Raw genomic sequence first — 10,160 nt, 5'->3', positions numbered from 1 at the left:
CCTAAAAAATAGAAAAAAATCATGGAACAAGTATAAAAACAATAAATAACAAGAAAGAGAGTGCTATGATTATTTTGCAGTAATAAAAACAAGACTGCACATGACCAATAGTCCTGGGTAATATGTAAGGAAAGTGAGAGTGTATACTGATGTATTATGCATAACCCTGGAGGGGCTATGACTTAAGTGGGGAGTCCAAAATAATCTCCCAACTTCATTTGAGCTGCATTACGAGGGAAAATTGTGTAAAAAGAAAGCAGGGATCCGAGTGAACATACACATTATGTGACTGCAGATTCAGAATTTCTTGTTGCACGTTTGATTTTTCTGCTTTTTCCAGTCCTATGAACCAAAGAAGATACCACAGTTATTGACATTACGCTATTCTTCTGACAGTCCTCCACAGGACACTCTTGATGTCTCTGTTCCTCAGGCTGTAGATGAAGGGGTTCAGCATAAGTATACATAGCATACAAGTATACATATACATGACCATAGTATACCTCACTGAGGCCACCACATCCTTCCTCAAGGAAGATGAGACAGTAGAACTGAGGTACCCTCCAAGCCCTGTTCCATAAAACAAACGAACAATTGTGTAGCAATTGACACACAATTGACAAGCGAGAACCACAGTTCAAGAAGGCTTTGTACTTCCCACCCGATGATGAAACTTTCAGTACAGAGGAAATAAATCAAGTAGAAGAGTAAAGGATCCCTGAGAGTGGAACACCACCAAAGATAGCACCAAGAAAATAAATGTTATTGGTGGAGGTGTCAGAATAGGCCAGTTTGAGGAGTTGAGGAACATCATACAAGAAATGAGGAATTTCCACATTTGTGCAGAAGGTAAGCTGTGACATCATCAAGTAGTTCAACTGGGAGTCCTAAAGACTGATGAAAAGTGACACCAGGACCAACAAACCACAGAGGTGGAGGTTCATGATAACTGGGCAGTTCAGGGGGTGACAAATGGCCACCAACCAGTCATAGGCCATCATGGCCAGGAGTAAATAAGCCAAACATATAGAAAAGCAAAGAAAGGACACCTGAGTTAGGCAGCCTGCATAGCTTATGGATTTTCTGTGTGTCCAGAGGTTCACCAGCACCTTGGGGACTGTAGTGGTGCTGAAACTGATGTCAGCCAAGGACAGATTGGAGAGGAAGGAGTACATGGGAGTGTGGAGGTGAGAGTCAGAGCTGAGAGTCAGGATGATGGCAGGTTCCCAAGCATGGTGACCAGGTAAATGGCCAGGAACAGTCCAAAGATGATGCAGTTTTGCATCATCTGAGAGGCCCAGGAGAAGGAATTCTGAGACACGTTAGATTCTATTGTTCCCTCTAGATGGGACACCTTTTGAAAAAGAAGACAGTGTTGAATAAAGAAAATGAGTATATTGGTATCCAGCTAAATGCTCATATTTTGGATTCAAGCATTTCACAACTAAAGTATTCACACCTGAGGACCTTACACACCATTACCTTCAACACTATTTTTCAGTTGTGAATTCTCTTTAGAACTCAGTCCTTACTGATGTCTGATCTATTCACCTGTTTCTATATACACCCACTTTAGAGCCACTGGGCCAAAGAATATTAGATAAGCAAGGACATTTTGAGACAACAAATCCATGAACACAGTTAAGTCTCTGCCCCCTGCTTTTGAAGGAAAAATATAGAATAAGAAATATGCTTCTCCCTTTAAGAAAAAAAAAAAAACCTCATTAAAGGGCACTAAGTAGCAGTCAAATGTACTTTATCTCATCCAAATGCCATGCAAAATATTCCCTTAATTTGGACTGTAGCCCTAGAAGAGCTAAACCTCATTAGCAGGATTCTAAATTAGAACAGACTGTTCATAATCAGCATTTTAATGTCAATTATCTTCATGGGTTTTCATCTTTATTTGATTGTATGATATTCATCGTCCATGGATATAAGTGTTCACTGAAACATGTGGGTTGTTTGGTCAAAGCCTTTTCAAATATAACTCAAATATATAAGTATCTGGCATTGGCGGACATAACATTTTGATAAACATGTTTTTGGTAAACGCACAAAGTCATATACCATCGCTGATCCCAGAGATGGCATTCATTTACAATGCACCAATGATTAAACAATTATTACCTTTTGATGAACACTCTGTATCTATTTTTCATTTTTTGTCACATTATTTTCTATCGATGCTACACAATCTTAGGGAAATGTCTGAGGTTAAGTTCTCTTTTTGCTGTTTTTGTTTGGCTTGGTAAAATGTCTTAAATATATTTCTAATCCTAAACATTTATGAAGGGTTGTTTTCTCCTCAAATCCTACCTCTTATTAGTAGGTGAGAAATTTAGAACCAAATCCAGGTCTGAAACCTTAAGATGGCCTCCTTATCCCAGCTTAAGAGTTTTTTAAGTCAATCTTTCCTTGTAAGAGGTATTGCATTCCTCCTAAATTCAGCAATGTGAAGGCAATCAGGTCTTCATTTGTCTTGGAAGGTCAAAAACTGACTTAATTTGGGAACAATGCAAATACAAAGAGAACGGAGAATACTATTACAAACACCAAGGTCATTTGCTTATCTGTAAAATGGGTATATTAACTGAACCTACTTTATCGAGTTGCTATAAATTAAATAAAATAATAATGATAGGGGCTGGCCCCGTGGCCAAATGGTTAAAGTTTCATGTGCTCTGCTTCAGCAGCCTGGGTTAGCGTGTTTGGATCCTGGGCACAGACCTACTCCACTTATCAGCCACACTGTGGAGGCATCCTACGTACAAAATAGAGGAATTTCGGCACAGATGTTATCTCAGGGCTAATCTTCCTCAAGCAAAAAAAAAGAGGAAGATTGCCAACAGATGTTAACTCAGGGTGAATCTTCCTCACCAACAAATAAATAAATAAATAAATAATAATGACAAAGTACTTAGACAATCATTCTCAGTACTGGTCACTGTAATTACCTATTAATCTTTAAAAATTGACTGATGTGCTGGTCACAACCTAGAACCAATTAAATCAGAATCTCTACACATAAACCCTTTCGTCATACTAATACAAAGGCAGGGTAGAGAACCATTGCCAGGCACTTAGTAAATGCTCCATTAATGTTACTTATTATTATCATTATCACCTACTACTCACATTAAACATGTAAATATTTAATCATACTTGCTTCAGAATCGACATTTATTATCGATCAAAATTGAGGGGTTTTTGCTATCCTTGTATGATCCCATTCTCTCGCACTTCAGTTGCCCAAAGGAAAACACTGTCATTAATTTGGTGTGTGTATTTTCCTTTCAATGTTTTATTATATCAGTATTGATTTATGTATTCATAAACAGTTTTCTTGAGAACTTACCTAAATAGTATCATAACGCACATATTGTTTCCTGAGAAGTTCTCATTTGCCAAAATATTGTATGTTAAGTCTCTATAAAGTACACATATCTACTTCAAAGAGTTTAAATGATGTGTAGTATTACCTGAGAGATAAACCTATTTTATCTTTCAGTTTTTTATCACAATATTCTCCAAAAAATTCTTACGTCCATCTCCATACCACACACGTGAGCATTTCCATAAGATATATGCATGCAAGATAATTGTCTGAGTTGTAAAAATTAATACATGTGCGATTTTACTATTAATTTTCTACATTTATTTTCCCAATAGAAAATTTAGACAAAATCAACTACATGCTCTTACTGTCCAGGTATAGAATCAGAAAGATCCTTCAAGTCTGTCTTGCAATGGTCTTTCTGTGATAGGTCCAGGTGAAAATTCTCATGTTGTATAGGAAATAATATTTCCATAGCTCAGATTTCCAAAACGGGCTGCAAAATGCATTACTATTTATAGAGAATCCTGTGATCTAGAATATTCATGCACTAATGTCCCCTGTAAACCGCTTGACCCATTCCCCTAATTTGCAAATGAACTCCCCGAATCCCAAAAGAAAGAATGTATGATTTTGCTTCCGTTTGCTCATGGGGACTACAGCAGGTTTCGAAAGAAAAGAATCACTCCTCTCTCTTCAAGAAGAGAGAGCCCTGGGGTAGCAGGCAGGAGACCTGTGTCTGAGTCCCACAACTTTCACCCACTAAACGTAGAGTTTGTGTCAAATCTCTCCGCTTCTCTGTGCTGCCAACCCTTACCTAGAAATGGGGAGAATAATATTCATTTCCAGGATATGTGTGGCATATAACAGAAGTTTGTACTTCATAAATATCCACTCATGGTTTTAAATCAATTAGAATCATTATTGGAATGGTGGGCTTATTGATGAAACACAATCCCAAGAAAGTTTTAATGACCACTTCTCCTGTTATATGGCAGAGAGTTAGAAACCTATCATGTCCCATGGAATTCCTTCATGGAATGAATGGAAATCCTAACATGTGTCTCAGTCCACACAATAATGTTGACTTCCCTTCCTCTGTCTCTCTTTTTTTATTTTTGCAAAAATCTCCACAATTTTTTTTTAACAATTGAATGTTGTAGGTTCTACTAAATGGAAAATTATCATTTCCTTAGAAAATCCATTGCATAGATACAAGCGCTGTTTTATCTTTTGTCTAGTCCTATGTAGCATCACTGGAAGGAATGAACGTACAGGCAAGAAAGAGCCCAATATGTAGAAGCCATATTGCCTATGCTCTGTTTCTGAGAACCAAGGAAGGGTCTATTCAATATACAACTGAGATTGTTGCTGTTCTTGTAGGCTACTCTATGCCAGGCTATGATAGGCTCTGAGGAATCAGAAATGAAGGAGATTATGTTGTTTCCCTCCAGGTATTCAAAATCTACCTGTATCAGGACAAAAATAAAATGTTCTCTCAGGATCTCAAGAAAACCAAATCTTCAAACCACAGAATGTTTTCATTGGATAGATTGTGCTTAGCCTTGATAATAATAATAATAGTAATATCTAAAATTTACTTTGTCCTTACTATATGCATCCATCACCTATTCAGTCACATGTTCAGTATTCATTTGGTTTAATTCTTACTCAACGTAGTTGTACCAACTGGAGATCAATTCAGATAACAATGTTGAGGCTCAGAGTTATTAAGAACTTTCCCAGTGTCACACAGATAACTGGTAGAACAGATGGAGTGAAAATTAAGTGATAGGTCTCTGAGGCCTCGCACAGAACTTGTTCACTCAGTTTCTCTACACTTCAGAGAGTTTAAGCAGACGTCCAGAGGTCTCTCATAAATTTCTCGAGGTATACTTTTTAACTGTTTCTTGTTTCCTGACTAAGAATGGAACCTGATATCCTGACTTCATGTCTCCTTAGAGATCAAGAGGGGTTAAATTATAAGAATGGAGGAGGAAGCAGACAGTGAAACAAAATCCAGGAGCAGGAACAAGAATTGCCAGGAGCTGACTCTTTCTGTGGTCCCCACCTTGATCTCAGCCATCCTTCCTGTAGTTGATGTAGCAGGTTCGACCCCCTGCTCTTTTGCTGTGGTCAACAAAAACCCCAAAGGGAGGAGCACAGTGAACTGGTGTTTCTTCCTGGAGTAACAGGGAAGATACACACAAGTTGGGTTGGCTGGAATACTGTCTAGGTGCCCTGTCTATGGAGTCCGCTGTCTGGATTCGAACCTGATTTTGCCCCCTTTCCATCACAAAGCCCGTTAAAAATTGTACCAAAATGTGCTCCTATCCTCAACTCTAAAAGGATAACAATGCATGTTGTTCTCTTTTGGGGTTGGTAATGTAGATCAAAGATAACAAGCTACATACAAAACACAGCCCAGCACTTGGCACTTGGAATCCCTAGGCAAAGGTTTGTGATACAGTGGTCACTGCAACATTTTAATCATTGTCACCATCGTTACCTTCATGATAATTTTGAGTGCTTAGGAGACAGTTGAGAAGGACCTATTTCCTGCTCTGGTGGGGAAGATGTTTATCGGAGATAGAACAAGTATGGAAGGAAAATAGAAATCTAAATCAGAGTTCTAGGATCTCCATCAGAACCAACAGTATAAACTTTGTAGGGCTCTGAGCTGAGTCTTCGCATTTTGGTGTCCTCCCCTCTGGTTGTACCAACTGTCCTGCTGGTCTTGATGATGAGGAAGCCATGCTCGTCCAGTTCTTCCTGTGTTCAGTGTATCCCACTGCACTTGGCATTCATTGGGCTGTGCTGTGTATCTATTGGGGCCAGGCAGAGAAAGGCAAATTGGCTGCCCGTCTCCTACCTTGTGTTGGATAGGGGCTGAGGCTGTGTCCTCAAGACTGGCAGGAAGATAGGTGTGGGCCTCTTGGTGCAGACAACTACTCAACTACTCTGAGAAGAGGAAACACATGTATAGAGCTCACTGCACTGGAGATGGCTAACTGATGGACTGAAAAGAACAGCCTGATTATTCACAGTAGCATGGCCTTGAGAGCTCAATGTCCATAGCATACGCTTACCCAGATTGGTCCATATTATCCCAATCTCTGAGGACTTGCTAACTTAATGGAAGAGGAAAAGGAGAAAAGTGAATGTACTTGGAAGAATCTAGGCCCTTCCTCTTCTCAGAAGAAGGATGACATCTACTCCTCACTTCTGAATTCCAAGTTGCTTATCTTATAAAATCCAAAAACACTTTCCTCAATTAGAGAAAGTAATATGTGATTTTTCTATCTGCAAACCCATTGAATTAATCATGCACTTTAGAGCCAATTAGGTCTTCTATACCAAGAATCTGATAGTATTTCTATGTTCTCAGTTAAGGTTTGAATCTGTAAGGAGGACTTCCTATTTTTATTTTTATGGTGCTGGTTTCAAGTTTTGAGTTTTATGTGTTGGAGATTTATGTTTTTTGCTGCTTGGAATGACATCCAGGTTCTAATTTTTCTGTCCAGTAGATGTATAACAACTGTTTATTTTGACATATTTATCTGGTAATTTGATGGTTTGGTTGAATACTTCAAGTGGTCTCAGCGATGTCTACATTTACAGTGTAGGCCAGTGCTACAATCATCTCAAGGCTTGACTAGAAGAGTATCTGATTCCAAGCTCACTTTCATGGCTGTTGGTAGGATTCAATTCCTTGCGGGCTAGAGGATTCCTTTAGCCTCTTGCCAGATGGGCCTCTCCATCAATGGCAGTTGACAGCATGACAGCTGGCTTCCATCAGAGCCAGCCAGTGAGAGAGCAGGCAAGATGAAAGGTGAGTCTTTCTACACATTAACATGGAAAGGGACAACCCACATATTTCCAAATTCTATTCATTGGAAGCAAGTCACTACATTCATCCCACACTTAAGGAATGGGTATATACAAGGGTGTGAATACACATGGCAGAGGGAACTGGGAGCATCTTTGAAGCTACCTACCAAAGAGGCCTCATGCTGTATCAGGACAGTTGGCTCTAAGAAGAATAAGATGATGGGGATATTCCTCTGGTTTCCAGCATCATCTCCAAACCATCACATCATCATCATTTCAGGAAAAATTCCCTGGAGAAGCACTGGCCATGAAAGAAATTGCTCTGTTTTGGGTACATCTGCAGATCCCATCATGCTGCTCCTGGCCATACCGTCGGAAATCCCTCTGGTCTCTCTTACACTGATAGAGTTCTTCCATTGATGTCATTGATGTCCATTGATGTCAGAGCAAGCCATAGCTATTCAATGCCTGAATTCAACAAACATCTGATTTCTGCTCAAGTAGAGAGGGTTCATCTCTCTCTATATATATTTTCTTTAGAATCTTTGTGTTGGGGATTGCTAGGAAGACGGTAGCATAAGAGGACTCTGAACTCACCTCCTTCCACAGATGCAATAAATTTACAACTACTCTTGGAATAATTACCCCTGAAAGAGAACTGAACGACTATATTAAAAGAACTCACAACAAAGGACAGTGCTGACTCAGGTGGAAGGGAAAGAAATTCCCTTCTGGAGAGGAAAATCCCACACTTTAGCCATGGCACTTCAGCTGGGAGCAATATTAACGTACAAAAGTTTTCCTAGAGGAGCAAGGGATCTGAGTGGGAGAGCTTTGCCACAATAAGCAGCTTTTAGACTCAGCACAACCAAGTTGAGTGTCACAATATCTGGCTTTGCCAGCTATTAACAACAATGGGGAATATCCTCAGAAAACCTACTGAACATAAGGGGAAAGAAAAGCCTTCTCTTAAAAGGCCCATGCAGAAATTCACCCATTTTGGAAAGCAACCTAAAATCACCAGAAAGAAAAATGCACTGTCTTTGGGTGAAAAAAGGCCCACTTGATAGGCTCTGGTTGCATCTGGTGAGAGGTAAGACCTCCTCAGGTTGGGACCACTTCCCTAGGGACTGAGATATTAGTGGCAGCCATTATCGTAACCTAGTACAGGTATGCTGACACAGACGCTGTCAGATACCACTGGAGTTCTTCCCCTGGCCTGTTAGTGCAGGGGTCTGTCCCATCTATTAAAGCACTGATTTGATCCAGCTCAGCCAGGGCAGACAGCCTGCACTAGGCCCTGACCCCACTCAACTGCAAGACCTCTGTCAACTTGTGGGCCTGCATAAGTGGGTTGTGTGGGACCTCTGAAGTGGGGCAAGTGGAGCAACCTGTGTGGGGCAGGGCATACATGAGGGGCTGGCCTACACTGGCAGAGTGCATGGGGCCTCTGCAATGAGGTGAGTGGGTCGACTTCAGTGGGTCAGAGCATGCACATGGGGCAAGACTCTGTTGACAGGGTGTGTGTGCCTGTGGTCAGTGGGGCTTGTCAGTAGCAGCAGACTTGTGCTTCTCCAACAACCACATAGGAGATCAGCCCCACCTTTCAATACCTAAAAAAATTGTGTGCTGCCATGCCTAGGGCTGGGCCCACCTACCTGCACTCCTGAAAGAGCTGACAACAGCTTTGCAGGCTGGATGCCTACAGTTATTTTAAGACCTTGAGCCTAGCACCCAGCCATGCTGGGGGCCTATTCACTTAACAGAAAAAGTGCAACAGGAATGTGCTAATAGACCTTGCAGCCAACTGTACTAGGGCTCCCCATGCCCAATAAAGTGACTGAAGGGACCATAGCAGCCACACACAGCTGAGCGTTATGACCAGCTGGCCAGGGGGACAGCCTAGCTTCCCTGTGCACCTACAGCAAGAGCAATCCTGCCTCAACAGAAGGACACATGTAGCCCACATGGGACACTCCTGGAACATTTGGAACTGGTGACGAGAAAAAAGCACAAGAGGAAAGAACACTGCTGGGACTCATAAGACATCTCTTACATAAGGTTACCTCTCCAAGATCAAGAGACATAGCTGATCTACCTAATACACATATATAAGCAGAAAGAGGCAAAATGAGGAGACAAAGGAATAAGTTCCAAACAAGGGAACAAGATAAATCATCAGAAAAAGAACTAAATGAAATAGAGATAAACAATCTACCTGATAAAGAGTATAAACTACTAGTCATAAGGATGGTCACTGATCTTGGGGAAAGAATGGATGAATTCAGTGATAACTTCAACAAAGAATTGGAAAATATAAAAAAGAACCAATCAGAAATGAAGAATACAATGAGGGAAATAAAAATTCACTAGAGGGACTCAATAGCAGATTAGATGATACAGAAGAATGGATCAGCTGGGCAAAACAATAGAGGAAATCACCCAAGCTGAACAGATAAAAGAAAACAAATTAAAAAGAACAAGGACAGTCTAAGGGACCTCTGGGACAACATCAAGTGCATCAACATCCACAGTATGGGTGCCACAGGAGAAGAGAGAGACAAAAGGACAGAAATCTATTTGAAGAAATAATAGCTGAAAACTTTCCTAATCCAAGGAAGGAAACAGACATCCACATACAGAAGGCACACAGAGCACCAAACAAGATAAACCCAAAGAAGCCCACACCAAAACACATTAAAATTAAAATGTCAAGAATTAAAGATAAAGAGAATACCCTAAAAGCCACAGGAGAAAGGCAACAAGTTACATACAAAGGAAATCCCATAAGGATGTCAGCTGACTTCTCAGCAAAAATCTTACAAGCTACAAGGGAGTGGCACAAGATATTTAAAGTGCTGAAAGGAAAAAACCTACAGCCAAGAATACTCTGCCCAACAAGGATATCATTCAGAATTGAAGGAGAGATAAAGAGTTTCCCAGAGAAGCAAAAACTAAAGGAGTTTATAATCAAGAAACCAGCCTTACAAGA

At 40.5% G+C, this 10,160-nt stretch overlaps 1 pseudogene; it reads right to left on the bottom strand.

Annotated features, from left to right (window-relative positions):
* Nucleotides 1–376: 376 nt before the first annotated feature.
* Nucleotides 377–1,316, bottom strand: LOC124251869 (olfactory receptor 18-like; annotated as a pseudogene).
* Nucleotides 1,317–10,160: the final 8,844 nt, after the last annotated feature.

Source organism: Equus quagga, chromosome 14 (genome assembly GCF_021613505.1).
Source record: "Equus quagga isolate Etosha38 chromosome 14, UCLA_HA_Equagga_1.0, whole genome shotgun sequence".
Taxonomy (NCBI): domain Eukaryota; kingdom Metazoa; phylum Chordata; class Mammalia; order Perissodactyla; family Equidae; genus Equus; species Equus quagga.
The sequence above is the reverse complement of the archived record's forward strand: the minus strand, read 5'-3'. Positions and strand labels throughout refer to the sequence as shown.